Here is a 17,882-nt window from a genome sequence, read left to right as displayed (position 1 = left end):
TGTTTTTCATTTCATTAGGATCGTTTGCTTGGCTTCTTGCCTGGTTAAGCATAGGCTATTCTCTGCAGTGGGGCAGTGTCTCTGACACGGCTTCCTACCAGGGTGAGGCCAACAGCTGTGCCCACTGCTAGGCTGGGTTTCTGGCTGGGAACCCCAGGCAGGCAGAACTGCCAGCCAAGCTCCCTGGCAGACAGAGACACCAGGTCAGCTCTGTGAGTGAGTAAAGTGGCTGGATGGAGTCCCTGGTCAGGTGAGGCTGCTAGCGGGGTTACAGAGACACCATGAAAATCCATGTGCTGGTCACTGTGTGCCCTATTTCTCTTCTTTCTTTCTAGCTGACTCCAGGTGATTTAGCTTTGTCACCTCCCCCATGTTCCTAATGAGACAGAATCTGGCCTCTTAGGAAGAGCCTTGGATGTCAGGGATGCTGAATATATACCTTGGACTCTGTACCTCTACTGGATAAATTGTAGACCCAGAGAATCCCTGTCAGTGTGTGCGTGGGTAACACAGTCAAAGTGAAACAACTCCTCTTACTCTTCTAATGCAGACTGTCTTTTTTGTAGTACATGGGAGTCCTTTAAGATAACCCTGTTCTGAGATTTTTATTAGGGCATTCTTGTATGTGGATAACTGCTAGTTGTTCCTTCTGTGAAGAAATAATTCCAGGGACCTCCTGCTCTATAGTTATTTCTGGCAAACCCAGTCACTATGTATATTTTAACTGGACACAGCCAGGTAGACATCATTATGATAGAAATAGAGAAAAGCATTTGTGGCCAAAACACAGAAAAGGCAGTGCTCACTAGCAGTAATAGCATATATAGTTATTTTTGTTTGTTTTGGAAAGGTGCAAGGGTCATGATTTTCAAGAAACAAAATACCTCTAAAATAAGAGACAAGCAACATGTAAGCCAGTTCTTTAAAAACATCACAGACACAATGAAGGCATGGCAGAGGCTCATCAACTTATTAAGAAAGATGGAGGAAGACACTTTCTCCCACTGTGAACTTGGTAGAGCCCACTAACTTAGGACACACAAACTTGGCAACAAACTGAATGGAACCAGAGCAGGCCAGATTTGCAGAATTCCACTATTCATGAACGGTTCTATAGAAGTTACTAAGAGCAAGCTATTAAGAGCTGTTCTGTTTGGCTCAGTTGCTCAGTAGTATCTGATTCTTTGCAACACCATGGACTGCAGCATGCCAGGCTTCCCTGTCCATCAGCTGTAGGTCATTCTAATAATCTTATCATCCCATATCAATTTAACAGTGAATGGAAACATGATTTAAAGATTTCTTTAAGATGGAAAAAGAACTGAACTTCGGCTAAGTAATAAAAGAGATGATTACAGACCAAATAAGAGATTATGCTGAAGCAGACTTAAAGACAACTTACAGGCTCGGCGATGGTGGGGTTCCTCTTCCTTGTAAACACAGAAAGTGTTTCTGAGACTAGACCAAACCACCAGCTGTATCATTTCCCCAAGCTCTGCTCTCACTGTATAAACATGGTGATGGAAAAAGGAAGTTTTCTGTTGGCTTACAAATAGATAGCTGCCTTTTGGAAGAACTGCAAGGAAAAGAAAGGAGTGTCAGTGACAGGGTATTCATATTTCTTCAGAGTCTTATACTTGTATGACATTGCTTTGGGTAAAATATGCAAATTTATTATCTCCAATTCTTCTTTCCTGATAATCTTACATGTAGCTGAATTACCCTGGATTTGAGGAGATGTTCAGTTATAACATGTACAGTAAATCTTTCTTCCTTCATGTCAAAGGTAACAGTAATAACATTGAAAACCTAATGTGTGTCAGGGTTTTATATGAGCTTACTCTTTCTGGCCTCACCACCATTCTTTAAGGTGCACTTTAATTTAAAGAGAACTGGCATCCAGGGAGATGTTCTGAGTATCAAAAACATGTCACTTGTAGGTCTTGCAGGAGAGTTATGAAACTAGCTGTCTCTAAGTTGAATAGTCTTTCAACTTTATAATATTGCCAGAAAAAGGCTTAAATGTGTGCTGCAGGAATAGTTGATTCACTTTAAAATAAACTCTCATATATTAATTATAAGATGTTTCATAATCAAAGCATGCCTTTTAAACTGGCAACTTAATATGAACTTTACAAATTAGTCAATTAGCATCTTACAGACTCAGGCCTTATAAACTAAACACTGAGTCAACCGATCGCTCAAGATTAATTTATATATTTGTCTAAAGTATCATATGCCATAAAAACATATTTAAGAAATGGATATTCAAAGAATAGAATGCTATTGCTTTATTTATAGGATAACCAAAATAAAGTAGACCTGATTAGAAGAAATGATTTAGGAGATATTGGGTTATGATAGTAATGTTCTGAACTTAGAATCAGTAGCACAGGCTGGAAATTAAGCTTTACCATGAATGAGGTGTCCTCAGAAAACTCAGTTAAAATTACTGAATTTCAGTTTCCTCACCTGAAAATTGAGGGTAATAATGACCAACTTGCATCACTGTTATAAATGAAAAAATATATATATAGTAGAATAAATGTTTCATAGTATGTTCAAAATTGTGTTAATAAAATAATTAGGGCAAAGTTCATTAGAAATCTATGAAAAACCCTTAAGTTTTACTCATTCAACACATTTTTGTTGACTGTCCATACTTATCAGCCTGTAGAGCTGCCATAACAAAATATCACAGACTATGAAGCTTAAACAACAAAAATTTATTTCTCACAGTTCTGGTGTCTGGAAGTCTAAGATCAAGATTGTCGACTGGTTTGATTTCTCCTGAAGCCTTTTACCTTGACTTGCAAATGGCCCTTTTACTGCTGTGTATGTATATGTGTGTATGTAAGTATATCGATATGTAGATATGTATCTTTTCTTCTGGTTACACATACTCTCTGGTGCATCTTTTCTTATAAGGACATCAGTCAGATTGAATTTAGGCCCACTCAAATGACTTCAAGCTTAATTACCACTTTAAAGTCTCTCTCTCTGGATACAGTCACATTCTCATATATTACAGGGTAGGACTTCAACATAGAAATTTTGAGAGGACATGGTTCAGCCCATAACACCAAACATTAGGGTAAGGAACCGATTAAACTATGCACAAAACAAACTTGTTACTTGACCTCAAAGAATTTTAGTCTGGTGGAGGTATAGAAGAATTAAAAGGATACTATAACACCATGTGATAAATGCCCTTAGGGAAACCATGGGGTACATGAAAGCAGAGAGTGGAAACATTCTATCCAGATTTAGAGATCAACAAAAGATAACCATGTAATTTCTTCTGAATTGTCAACTGATCGAAACATGTATATTATCTAGGGTGAAACACTTCACCAGCTCAGGTTGGATGCATGAGACAAGTGCTTGGGCCTGGTGCACTGGGATGACCCAGACGGATCGGTGGAGAGGGAGGTGGGAGGGGGGATCGGGATGGGGAACACGTGTAAATCCATGGCTGATTCATGTCAATGTATGACAAAAACCACTACAATATTGTAAAGTAATTAGCCTCCAACTAATAAAAATAAATGGAAAAAAATAATAAATTGTCAACTGATATAGAAGTATGTGTCAGATTTATAAAAATCAAAGAGCTAAAGGGTACTCCAGGTATAGGAATCAATCTGTGCAGTCATAGAATTGAGACTATTCATTTAGGGAACTTAAGTGATCCTGAAGTGTGGGAGGAAGAGAAAAGAAGAATATGCAGAGATTTAAAAAGCATGGTGCTTCCTTCAAGCACCATTCCTTCACAATGCTTCCTTCAAGCCAAATCAGAGCTTTTGACTTAATCCTAAACACACTGAGAGCCATATAAAAGTATGTTAGATAAGAGCGACATATTAGTAGGTTTGTCTTTTAGAAAGATTTTTAGAAAGATTTGTGGTGCATAAAATGAACTGATGAGAGACAAAAACGAAATCAGAAAACCCATTTATGGTGTACCAGTCATAATAGCCTGAGACATGGAAATATCAAGAGGGATGAAAAAAATTGTGAGTGATCTGTGGGACAGAATTTATATTTGGATTGCTTGAGGAAGGATGAGAGCGTGCAGAAGAGTCTAAGATGACTGTCAAGCTACTGACCTAAGTTTGTGAGTTGGTGGTAATAATGTTGCTTGGAAGGGAGGGTTAAAATGAATGGGAGGTTTTGAAGGAAAAGGATATATTTGATTTAGATGCACTGGTTTTCAGGTGGATATCTAACTGGACACAGGAGGTTCTATGGGATCTGGTTGTTGATACTTGCATTTTAGTAAAGCGTCTTCAACCAAATTCATTTCTACTATTTCTAAGGCAAACTTCATTTATGTCAATTCTTTGCTTTTTTAAGATACAACTAATAATTACTAGTTTTCTTTTAGCTCCTTTGGAGAAATTATGGATAATAAGAGGTAATTGGCTTGGTCTTTCTGACCATTATTTCATGAATCTGCAGACATCAGTTCAGCTTAAGATTCGTCTGTGTATTTTGTAATAAAATATGTTTATCCCTGAAATATGCAAGGAGACAAGCCATGAAAATTTATGTAGGGAAGTCTCTGTCGTTGCTATTAAGAACAACTTGAATAAAGTCTAAAACCGTGCATTTAGAAAAAAGTAAGAAAATTCATTTAAGAACATGAATTATTCAATAATAAAGAACTAACCTGTTTTAAAAAAATAGGCAAAAATTTTGAATAGACATTTCTCTAGAGAAGATCCACAAGTGAACAATAATCACATAAAAACTGGCTCAATATCACTAATCATTAGGGCAAATTCAAACCACAGTGAAATAATACTGTATACCATTAGAATGGTTATTATCAAACACACACACACACACACACACACACAGAAAATAACAAGAGTTGACAAGACTGTGGAGAAATTAAAACCCTTACACATTGTTGGCAGAAATGTAACACAGGGCTGCAGTTTCAGAAAATAGTAGGGCAGTTTCTCAAAAAAATTAAACATTGAATTATCATATGTGCCAGCAATTGCATTTCTGGATATACACCCAAAAGAACTGAAAGCAGGGACTTGGGCAAATACTTGTACACCCATGATCTTGCAGTATTATTCACATTAGTCAAAAGAATGGAAACAAATATCCACCTATAGATGAGTGGATAAACAAAATGTGGTATATGCATAAAATATTTTATATTATTTATTTTTAAATTTTTATATTTTATTATTTAACCATAAAAGGAAAGTCATTCTGATATATGCTACAATGAACATTGTGGAATTTGAAATAAGCCAGTCAAAAAAGGACAGTTACTAAATGATTCCACTATCTGGAAGAGTCAAATTCATAGAAACAGAAAGTAGAATGGTGTTTGTCAGAGTCAGAGGAGACAGAGGAATGGGGAGTTATTGTTTAATAGGTGCAGAGTTTCAGTTCTGCAATATGAAAAGTGCTGGAGATGGATGGTGGTAGTGGCTGCACATCTATGTGTGATTAAAGCCACTAAACTGTACACCTTAATATCACAAGAACAACAAAGTTTACCAAAATTTCAAAAAATTTTAAAATAATTGTATAGTATTCCCTTTACTTATGAGTTAAATTTAAACCAAAAATCTCTGTCATACAGCATGTATAATGATATTAAGACTCCATGATATAATCAGCGATAGTGAATACTATCAACAATACATCAGAAGGTCAAATTTTCTTACAAAGTTTTTATGTGGTATACATATGCTAAAAACAATATTATGAAATAAATATTAACTTTTTAGCACAGATGGAGAGTTATAAACCCTGAGATCTTCTCTGTCCCCACTAACAGAAGCATAACAATCAGATGCTGAGATTAGAACTTACTAAGACTTCAATGCAAAAAAAAAAAAGGAATAAAATAAAAGTCAATTTATAAGCAATATTGGTATGTCTATAATTTATATAAATATTTCAGAGGATATTTAGAAAAAGCCTCATGGTAATGAGTTTCAATATATCAAAGCAGAAATAAACACATATGTTCACAGTGTCTTGGAGAATAATACAAATAAATTATTACAAAATGAGAAAAAGATTGATTGAACTGATACTCCTTGGAGCTGCTGTTTCTTTTTGGTTAATATCATTTATTATATGAAGTTGCTTGAAACTTCTTAAAGTCTGTTTAATATTAGCTTGTTAAATATTGTCATAAATGTTTTAGAGTTTGGTTATTGCTTTCTTCAGATCCATAACCTTGCTTTAATAACCCACATATATTCACATCCACTTAGTAAGCACATTACATTGTGTCATTAAGTTACACAATGAGTATAATTGCTTTGCTTCCTACTGATTCTCTCCTAGGTCTACAACATGAGCAAAGTATTTTCTCACAGAGCCTTATAGTCTGGAAACCCCCTGGCAGCTGAGGGATCAAGCCAGGTGAGAATCATCATATCCCTCTCAACATCTTAATTATTTATTACCTTGCTCCAGGCAGGTCAGGGCTTTTTCTGGGGACACTGTCAATCTGTCTGACTTCAGTCAGGAAAAAAAAAAGAAAAAAAACAACACAAAAATCCTCAGAGTTCACTCTCAGTTAAAGAAGCCAAATGGTCAATGTCTGAAAAGAGCTCCAAGGAGCTTCAAGCCCTCATTAGGGTATAAATGGGATTTTCTGATCAAATTTGTATATAAAAAGTTAAATCACTTAAGCAAAAACAAACAAATTTCTTGATTACACGCTTCAAATTCTTTAGATTCACCTCTTTAGATTTCCTGCTTCTTCCTGACACTATGCCATTTTCACAAATTCTTAGCATGGCCTCAAGAAACTAAAAGGAAAGGATAATGTGAAACTCAAATGACTGTATTGGACTTTAGCTTCAGTCAGAAATTAAATGTGAAGAAAACCTGAAACTGTTGGCAAAATGATAATCTTGGAGCATCAGTGATTTCAGTTACCTTTGACCTCCACCCCCCCCTTAACACACCTTACTACCCACAAATGTTTTCCCTGAACAGCCAGTGGAACTGAAACACTTGTATTCACCATTTGTTACTTGTTAAAAGTGGTTCTTTCTTTGAGGTATATATATATTGTGTTCATAAGAGACATGGAATATCCAGTTGGGAATCCAGGCAGGGGTTGCATTAGGGAGATTAAATATTAGTGGGAATCTCTTATTGCAGCAAGTAAAGGCTTCCCTGATAGCTCAATTGGTAAAGAATCTGCCTGCAGTGCAGAGACCCTGGTTCAATTCTGGGTTGGGAAGATCCCCTGGAGAAGGGAAAGGCTACCCACTCCAGTATTCTGTCCTGGAGAATTCTATAGACTGTATAGTCCATGGGGTCACAAAAAGTTGGACACAACTGAGTGACCTTTACTTCACTTCAAAATAATCTAGTTTGATTCTGAGGAGGCCTGTGAAGGACTGTGTGACTGCAGACCTTTATAAACTCCCCTTGTCTGATTTTGCTTATTAGTAACATTTAAGTCTACAAAGATTCTCCAACCCTCTTCTTTCATTCAGCGCTATAAGAGCTGTACCCAATGTTTGAATGTACAAGACCAAGACTGAGCTATCACCCAGGTAACTATCTAGATAACAGAGATCATCAAACTCTAATGTGTATGAATATCCCCGGGGAACTTTCTATACATGAATATTTCTGCAGAATACAGAAAAATTCTGACCTAGAGATGTTTGAAATAGCTGATTAGCCTTTCTTAAAAAAAAAAAAACAAAAAACTGAAGCTTTTCATTCATTCAAAAACTTGTTTTGCTCCATGTGTTCTGATAAAGTACGTGTCTGGCAATGATTTTAGGTCAGCCCTCTTCCTCATGGCCATGCTGTGACCATAGCAGTGGCAAAATTTCCCTTAAGCATTCCATAGTTTACCTAAAAATGAAAGGGGTCTCATTTCATCATAGGCACATGCCTACCATGAATGACAATGGTATACACTGCTGATTAATCAAAGAGGGTGCTTTTAATTTTTGTTCTTCTGAGGATACTGACAGAAAATATGCATATTTCCACTCTAAATTGTAAATATGATCTTATCATGCCTCTTCTGAAAATCCCTTAGCTACTACACAATTATTAGTGAAATTTTTCAGATTTGGGGAGGATCTTCAGAGAGTACCAGCCAGAAAAGTAGCTTGGGACAGACCTTCAGGGTGTCCATCTCCCTTTCCCTCTGCACTGCCTTGCGCAACTAGAAAACTGAAGTTTCAACATGTTTTGTTTATTGGATTTCTGAAGAAAATTTTGATTGGGTTTTAAAACAAATCAAAGACAGAATCAATGCCTCAGATTTACTCTCCCTGACACAAAACACAAGTTCCATTATCAACCAGCTCCAGACGTCTTGTCAGGTTTGCCTGTCCCCACTTCTCCATGTATCTACCTACATGTAATTAGTTGCAGTTACCTGGATGAGACACACTTTAGAAAATCTGAGGCTGTTTTCTGTTTCTCATATAGTTCCTTCTTGTGGGTATACTATCTAGCTCATTTCTATCCATCTCCTAGGATTCCTAGAACATTTTAAGGCTATATTTGGGGCACCTTTTCTGAGATTATTCTTATGACTAATTTTGCCATAACCCAAACTGCAGTGCACTATAATCATAGGTTTACCTCTTGAGATATATATATATATATATATATATATATATATATATAATTCATGGGGAAGAAGCCCTTTGAGTACTGATACTATGTCATGTTTAGTTTTAAATTTCCAGTACCTAACATCTTGCTGGATATATGATAAGTGCTAGTACTTGTTTATGAAATAAGTAGAAATATAAAACAATTCCTCTTTCATTTACTCTCTTTTAATCTGTTATTAATGCTTCTGGCTTTATTTTTATTTCTCATGTAGATACTAGCAAAACAAATTCAAAAGATTACCTGGATTTTGTTAGAGATAAAAGAAATTAGGTCAAATAATATGTAAATCTTTGAAAGGATCTGGCAATACTTCAGGCTTTGCTACATTAACAAGTTTTTTTGTTTTTTGTTTTTTTTTGGTTCTTTTTTTACAACTATTTAGACATCAGGTGGAGGATATATAGCTTAACCATGTTCAGCAGTTCCCTACTCTCCTCAAGATAAAAGCATTCTTCAGCTCTGGAAACTCAGTTCTTTGAAATTGAGATCATTCCCCATTCAAGTTCCATTTGATTCTACATCTTTCTACAAATTTAAGATCCAGACATAAAGGATCATTTAACTCTCTTTAAAAATGCCAGGATATTGTAGGTGTTCACGGCTTTCAGAAGGGGATTGTCTACACCTGGAAAGTTAGGTTCCTCCTAAGTTGGTCAATACTTACCAATACCTTGAGACCCACTTCAAATTGTTATTCATTATACAGCCTGTCTTGGTAAATATGTTCTGTTAAAGTGCTTGCCTGATCTCATAATTTTAGGTCTCCCTTCCTCCTTACTGACATGATGTCATCAAGGAAGTTTAAAAAATTTAAACACATCCATAATTTATCTCAAAATAAAATATGCATCATTTTGTTATAGTTAACACCCTTGTATATGTGAGGATGTCAAACACTGGTTATCACTTAAATAAACCAGGATGCTTCCCTCAGTAATTTCATTAATTATTGTTGTGTGGAACTGATTTATTTCTTTTACCATTCTATGAATTTTAGCATTTGTATAGAATCATGTATACAGCAAATGGGATAAAGACAATTACACTGTCTCCAAAAGACCACTTCACGTTATCCCTTTATAGTCTCATCATTCCCCCAACCTTAACCCTTGGCAACTGCTGACTTGTATTCTATCTCTATAGCTTTATTTTTATTTTATAGAATATCATACAAATAGAATCATAAAATATATAACCTTTTGAAATCAGTATTTTTTTCCTCAATGTAACACTCATTTTATATAAACATATGGAAGTCACATTACAGAAGCCCCACTGGAGTGGGGGAAGTCAATATTATGTTTTTTGTTAAACCTACCTCTGCCTTCTAGGTTGGGCCCCAGCTTGGGGATACCTGCTGCTTTGGGAAGGCTGGGGCTGCTGCCAAGAGGCTGCTGAAGAAGCTGCTGAGTGGCCGACCCCTAGGCCAAACCCCTTTTTTGGTATGTGGTACATGGTAACCTTCTCTGGCCCTCCTTAGCTTAGGGCAGCATTCTGGGGAAGAGGGTTCTGGAGAGCAAGACTCAGGAATCCTGGGAGCACTTAGAGAGTGGGGAGGACCAAGCCGCAAAGTAGAATCTTAAGCTTAGAGCTTGCACCTTTGGAGATGGGGGCACAATAGTTACAAGTAGGAGGAACATGGGCTGTCAGATAAGCAGGAAGCAATTTGCCTTTTTTTTTTTTCTGATCCAGGTACCCATGCCTCTTCCCCTGTTGGTTCAACTCCTGCTGGAACCCCATATTTCCAGGGATAAGCCCTGGATTCCTGCCTGTTCCCTCACAGTTCTTCCCCATACAGTACCCCCTCATTTCAGAGTGGCCAGACCTTAGTAACACAGCACTGGTCTTAGGATTTAAACAGGAAGTGGGCTTATTAGAAGAGGCACCCCTGTAAAAATATACAAAACATCTAGGGGGCTATGTGGAAGGGGAGATAAATATGTACCTGGAACACCTTTCATTTAGCTCCTTCTCCCCTAGCCCTCAGAAAGCCTGAGGACTTGGCTGGTAGATGAAAAGGAGAGGGGCACTTTGGCCTTTGGCTTACTGAGGCCTCAAAAGCAGTGATGGTGCATCTCAAGAAATCATGAGATATGACCTCTGAAAAGGCCCCACTCTCATGTACACACACATATATCCCTTTGTAGAGGCTTATGATCTCTGCCCTCCCCATGATTCCAAGGTGCAACTGACGCTTGATTTCATGGTGGTTGGGACTTCTGCTCCCAGATTCCATGACTTCAGAGGTGGCTAGTGAGGTCATGACCTCTGTCCTCCAGCCTTGACTTGAAACCTCTAAGACCTTGTCAAAAGGAAGGGAGGATGGAGTTATGCCCCTGCCTCTCTCCTTCCCTCACCTGTCAGTCTGGGCTGGGCCAGGCGCCCAAGGTGGGAAATTGGGCTAAGGGATGGGCACAAGCAGAGGTGGTGCCCCCAGAAGGGCTCCTGGTGGGGTCTTGCTGAGAAGGTGAGGGATTCGTGGGACCACAGTTGGTGGCCTGGTTCTCTGGTTGTGAGAACGTACATTGGTGCAGCCACTATGGAAATCAGTATGACTTCTCAAAGAGCTAAAAACTGAACTAGCAATTATATTAACAAGCAATTCCACTCCTGGATATATATCCAAAGAAAATGAAAAACACTAATTCAAGAGATACATAGACCGCAATGTTCATAGCAGCATTATTTACAACATCCAAGAGTTGGACGCAACAAATGAACAGATATAAAAGATGTGGTTTATATATGTGATGTAATACTACTCAGCCATAAAAAGAATGAAATCCTTCCATTCTCAACAACCTTGATGGACCTAGAGGGATTATGCTTAGTGAAATGTCAGAAGACAAAAGATGCATACTGTATGTTATCACATATATGTGAAATCTAAAAACAAACAAACAATCATGACTATAACAAAATAGAAACAGACTCACAGATACAGAGGGCAAACTAGGGGTTACCAGTGAGGACAGGGAAGGCAGAAGGGGCAATATAGAGTTAGTAGATTAAGAGGTTGAAACTACTATGTAGAAAATAAATAAACTTCAAAGGTATATTTATAGCACAGGGGATATAGTCACTATTTCATAATAACTTTAAATAGAGTATAATCTATAAAAATACTGATGAGATGGTTAGATAGGATCACACACTCAATGAACATGAATTTGAGCAAACTCCGGGAGATAGTAAAGGAGTGGGAAACCTGACATGCCGTAGTCCATGGAGCTGTGAAGAGTCAGATACGACTTAGCAACTAAATGACACCTGAAACTAATATAACATTGCAGATCAACTATACTTTAATTTTTTAATTAAATAAATACAAATATGCATGGACTCAGATATTACCAGAAGAATTTAGAAACAACATGCCATGGTAAGAACTTTTCCTACTGAGTAATGGGTGATCATAAGTAAGTGCTTGTGGGTCAGGATATACAGAAAGACACTTGGGTGCACCTTCAAGCGTCTGAGAATGCCTTGTTGTTTTCAATATTTTGAATCATAAGGCACTGATACCTCCCGGCAATCAGGAAGCTTATGTCCTAGCCCAGATATGAATCCTCAAAACTGACCCTTCAGTAGATACAGCAGATTGGATATGTAGAAAGAAGGGTTACCATAGCACTCAGACGGGATGACACATTGCCAAGGATGTCGAATTGCCCTTTACATACAGTGAGTTGATTAATACAATTATCTTTGTGTTCAAAGCAATTTCCAAGGCAACTGCCAAAGGAATATGAGGGTATCTACCAGAATTTCCAACTTGTAAAAGATTGGCAAATTGATTATAAGGGTTCCTTCCCTCCAAATGCGGTTTTTAAGTATGTTTTGATCTGTGTGGCCACCATGTGTGGCCTAACTCAAGCTTTGTCCTGTTACCAAACTACAAACATTAGGGCACTAGAGAAACTAAGTACCACTGTACAGACATCCTCATGGAATAGACAGTGATCAGGCCTCATATTTTAAGGGTCATGGCATGCAAGACTGGCCAAAAGAACACAATACTGAATGGAGGTTTCCTCTCTGCTATAACCCATAGGCATCAGGGTTGACAGAAAGGAAAAACCGAATATTATAGCAAGAGATTAAATTAATATCAAATACAACTGCTTTGGCCTGGTGGACCAATGTATTGTCCCAAGCTTCCACACATCTGGATGACCAACCAGTAGAGCCTGCTACCCCAGATGCCAGACTGGAACCCCTGCCAAGACACTCAACACTGTAAAAGTATGAAAATCATAGGGAGATGGTCACTGCTCAGACTCAGGTTGTGATAAATCTGTTGAGAACCCTAAGCCCCATGACGCCTGGGGAAAGCCTTTCTATTGGAATTTTAAAAATTAACTTATTTATTTTAGTTGGAGGCTAATTACTTCACAATATTGTAGTGGGTTTTGCCATACATTGACATGAATTAGCCAGGGGTGTACGTTCTATTCGAATTTGCAATGGAATGTCCCACTGGGATGGTGCAGCCAGAGAGTCATCAAATGAGCCACGGTCGTGCAAATGAAACCCATGGCGGACCCTTCAGGGCACATTCTAGAGGAGGCGGGCAAGAGGAGCACAAATAAGAGCTAAATATGAGGAATACAACTTTGGAGGAGGTCATCCAGAGAACGTGACCGCTGACTGACCTGCAAGTCACCTGAAGCCGGGAATTCGGTATTCCTCAACCCCTCCCCTGTCCTGGGAATGTATCTTCTGCCCACCGTTCCCACAGCTGCAGCTGTCTCAGTGAATCAGCCTTGAGGGAGCAGCTGAGAGAATGTACGTGACTGAACTCCATTAAGGCCTCTGTAGGAACTCTGAAGATTCTGCGGGCAGATGCACACAACTACTTGTTTCACAGTCTCCCCAAACAAGTCTCTCATATATGTTCCCTTGCTTATTAAAAACACCACCTACCAATTTGGGGTGGGCTGCCTTCTATCCCCAGGCACTTCTTGAGCTCCGAGTTCAGGCGGCAGTTTGCGCACTGACGCGGAGTAGAGACTGGACCAGGCCTCGGCGCGGCTGAGGGGCCTTGGCTGTGGCGTGCACTGCTGGGGCGGCACGGATGACTAGCCGCAGGCTTGTGCGGGGCAGTGGACGCCACTGACAGGAGTCGGAGTCCGCGGCGTGCAGACGCAGAGCGACAGGCGAAGCTGTGGGCCCAGGCCACAGCGCCGCGCGGCTAGCTCCGAGTCCAGCCTCGTCAGGGCCCGCCAGCGTCTGTGAGGCTCCCTGCCGCGGCGCAAGCGCGTGGACTGGCTGTGGGCATGCGCACAGCGGCGGAGGCGGGTGGTGGGAATCTCGCCGGATCCCCGCGCCTGTGCGGCCGGCGGAGGCCAAACTGCCTCCCGGAGAGAGGCTGGATGGGCGCAGGTGCCAGTTCTCCGCTCGCAGGCGTCCATGGTAGCACTGGACGCGGCAGCTGGTGAGGAGGAGGGCAGAAGCAGGTAGAGACTCAGTCACCGGTGTTTCTAAATGCGAGAAAACCTGTGGAGCCCTCAGTGACAGGAGCGGCCTGGGTCTGTGGTGGCTGCGCCAGCCGCTGCTTTCTTCAGTGAGGAGAACGACAGGTGTCCGCTGCAGAGCTGTGCGCTGGGGTCCACAGTGAGGTCGTCAGTGAGGAAAGCTTCAGGGGTCCGCTGGTGTAAGCAGTGGCTGTCCAGGCCCTCAGAGACAAGGGCTTGCGGAGGCGTTGGTGGAGCAGGTGACTGGAAACTCTGGGCTGGTTTCCATAGCCTCTGCTTCCTTGTTTCGTGCTGTCTCTAGACGGCCTGGCAGTGCCGGTCTCTGAATGGGGTGAAACCAGAGCCGGTCCTCCTGCCGGTCCTCAGGGCCCTGAGAAGTTGGGTAGCTGGTTACCCTCCCTGTTTTTTTCCTGGTGAAGGGAATTGTCTGGGTTCTGGGACTCCCTGTCAGCATCAAGCTGTCCCACCCTGGGGGATGGGATGAGACTGGCAACTCGAAACTGTTCCGCCTTCCCTTTTTGTGAAGTCATTATCGGACTTTTCTCCCCAGTCTGTTGCTGTAGCTTCTGAGTGGATCCCTGAGCTCTCCCAGAGCTACTTAAATTTGTGGATAGCTGTCTAATTGTAGTGCTGTATGAGGGCATGAAGGCTGCAGTCGGCTACTCCACCATCTGGGCAAAATCGCCCTTACCCACCCCCTCACCCCCTATTTTCTTTTCTTTTGTTTGAGTGAGCTTCTGTAAATCTACAAAATATACTCCTGTAATTTTGATTTGAATGAAATCAAATCTGTAAGAAAGAAAAAAAAAAGTAGGAGGAATGCCATTTTTACCAGGTTGAGTCTTCCAATCCATGAACACAATATGTATCTCAGTTATTTTAAAGATCAAATTGCTTTTATTGAGCAGTTCATGGATTGATAAATAGAAATTTTAGCCCTATGCATCTCTCCTTTTGGGGTCTTCTTTGATTATTTCGTCAGTGCATTTAGTTTTCAGAATACAGTTTATATATATGTTTTACATATTTGTACATGAGTATTTCCTTTTGAAGTTAAATATTTACATTGTTGCTTTTAAATATTTGCATTGTTGTTGAATTTTGTAAACACAATTTTAAAATTGTGTATTACATTGCTAGACATAGGAATACAATAGATTTTTGTGTGTTCACCTTGCATCCTAAAGCTTCAATAAATAATTAGTGTGAGAGGTTTTATTCTGTTTTGTTTTTATTTGTTTTTAGACTCGGATTTTCTCCTTAGACAATGATGTCATCTGCAAGTAAGAACAATTTTATTTCTTCATTTCAAGTGTTTATGACTTTTATTTTATTGTCTTGTTACATTTTTCTGGCTGGAGCTTCCTGTTTAATAGGACAGGTGTGTGACTGCTGTGAGTTGATGCTCTTACTAGGTCTTTCACTACTCTTAACGGTGAGGTTAGTTGTAGTTTTGTTTTTGGTAGATGTTCTTTATCAAGTTGAGTAAGTTATCTTCTATTTATGATTTTTTGAGACTATTTAGTAGCAGTGGATGTTGAATTTTGTCAAATGCTTTTTGGGCATGAACTTTAATGATCATGTTGATTTCTTTAGGGTTTCCCTTGTAGCTCAGTGGGTAAAGAATATGCCTGCAATACAGGAGACCTGGGTTTGATCCCTGGGTCGGGAAGATCCCCTAGAGAAGGAAATGGCAACCCACTCCAGTATTCTTGCCTTGAGAATCCCACGGACAGAGGAGCCTGGCAGGCTATAGTCGCAAGAGTTAGATATGACTTTTACTCAGTGATTCTAGTCGGCTGTGTTTGTTTTCAAATGTTAAGCATGGCTTTCATTCTCATAATAAACCACAGATGATTTGGGGTTATTATTCTTTATATGTTATGTTAAATCCTATTTGGTAATATTTTGTGGGATTTTTGAGATATTTTTTGTAAGTCATGGGAAACCGACTTTACATGAAAAGAGTTTTAAAAGTAAGTGTTGATGCAAAGGCTCTCTTTAATTGATGGTGTTCATTTTTTCATATCATTGCTGATTTTGTATTAATTCATATGGATCCTGGTTTTTACTCAGCAAGAGTGTTGACATTTCTGATGTTGATAGTGGGTTTATCTATTTCTCCTTTCATTTGTTTTGGTTTTGCCATGTGTATTCTAAAGCTGTGTAGTAAGTATATTTAAAATGCTAAGCTTTCTTAGTGAATTGACCCTTTTATTATTTTGTAATCTCCTTATCCTTAGCAATTTTCTTTGACTGAAAATTGTCTGATATTAATATTCCCATTCTTTCTTTTCATTAGCATTCATGTGTTAATTCTTTTTGCCAGGCTTTTAACTTTAGCCTACTTATATTTGAAGTGAATTTGTAGTAGGCAGCACATATTTTTTAGATGCATTCTCCTAATCTATGTCTTTTCTTTGGTATATTTAGATACTTTACATATAATGTAATTATTGGTATGTTTGGATTAATTTTATAGTTTTATTAATTGTTTTCTGATTTGTCCCTTGGTTTTTTGTTTCCATTTTTCTATCTTTTGTGGCTTATTTTAATATTTTTAGTATTTCTGTTTATCTATTATGTAGTTGATTGTAGTCATATGGTATTTTGTAGAATATCTTAAAAATTACAATATAGTTTTGTAATATTTTTACAATATAATAGTATCAACATTTTATCATTTCAATTAGGATGTAGAAATGTCACCACAGTATTGTCTCTTTACCATCTTTGCTTTATGTAACTGTTCTTTTTGTAGCTTTTCTTATGAATTGAAGCTACATTATTTTAGAAACCTGATGATACAATATTATGATTTTTTTTCTACCAACTGTAAAATATTTTAAAGTTCTTAGAGGAGAATAATGTATTTACCTAAGATATCTGTTTTTTTTTACTTATTCCCAATATTCCAAATTTTCTTCTGATATAATTTCTTTCTGTTGGAAGAATTTTCTTTAGTGATTATTTTAGAACACATTGGCAACAGATTATGTTAATTTTTCTCTATCTGAAAATGTCTTTATTCAGTTTCACTCTTGAAGTATAGTTTTCCTAAATATAGAACTCTAGGTTAATTTATTTTTTCTTTTAGTAATATAAAAGTATTCTTCCACTTTCTGCCCTCCAAATTTTTTATGAGAAATTTTGATGAGAAATATCGTTAAGATTGATATTTCCTTCTAATAGTTATTTTTCTGCATTCAAGATTTCTTTTTTACTGTCTTACATTTTCATTATATTTTAAGGCATTAATTTTTGTAGGGATTCCACTGACTCTTTGAGCCCATACGTTTATTTCTCTCTCTCTTTTTTTGTTTTTTTTTTTTTGCATCAAACACTTCTTTCTTTATCTTTTCTTGGACTTTGATCACTTGAATATCTTCCCCTTTGGCATTAATCCACTGGTTAGTGAGGGGCTATTTATTTGCAAAGAGGAGGGGAAAAAGTAGGAAAAAATTATACTTTGAAAATAAAACTTCTTGGTTAACATAGAGATGCTACTAGATTGAGAAAATTACCTAACATCAAGTAGAAATGTGAGAAAAAGCATTAATGTGTATTTAAAGAATAAAATGGGTGGGATGTTGGGAGAGAACAGTATTGAAACATGTATATTATCAAGTGTGAAACAGATTGCCAGCCCAGGTTGGATGCATGAGACAAGTGCCCAGGGCTGGTGCACTGGGAAGACTCAGAGGGATGGGATGGAGAGGGAGGTGGGAGCGGGGATCAGGATGGGGAACATATGTAAAT

General features: G+C 38.5%; 1 long non-coding RNA gene across 1 annotated transcript in view; it reads right to left on the bottom strand.

Annotated features, from left to right (window-relative positions):
* LOC133050511 (uncharacterized) overlaps positions 1 to 13,695 on the bottom strand; it is a 55,603-nt gene extending 41,908 nt beyond the window's left edge. Inside the window, exons 1-2 of the long non-coding RNA XR_009691633.1 lie at positions 13,573 to 13,695; positions 1,403 to 1,576 (exon numbers count right to left, since the gene is read on the bottom strand). This is a non-coding gene — a long non-coding RNA (uncharacterized LOC133050511). The remainder of the gene's footprint in view (positions 1 to 1,402; positions 1,577 to 13,572) is intronic.
* Between the last annotated feature and the right edge of the window lie 4,187 nt (positions 13,696 to 17,882).

This window comes from Dama dama, chromosome 4 (assembly GCF_033118175.1).
Source record: "Dama dama isolate Ldn47 chromosome 4, ASM3311817v1, whole genome shotgun sequence".
Classification (NCBI taxonomy): Eukaryota; Metazoa; Chordata; class Mammalia; order Artiodactyla; family Cervidae; genus Dama; species Dama dama.
This window is presented reverse-complemented; position numbering and strand designations above follow the sequence as displayed.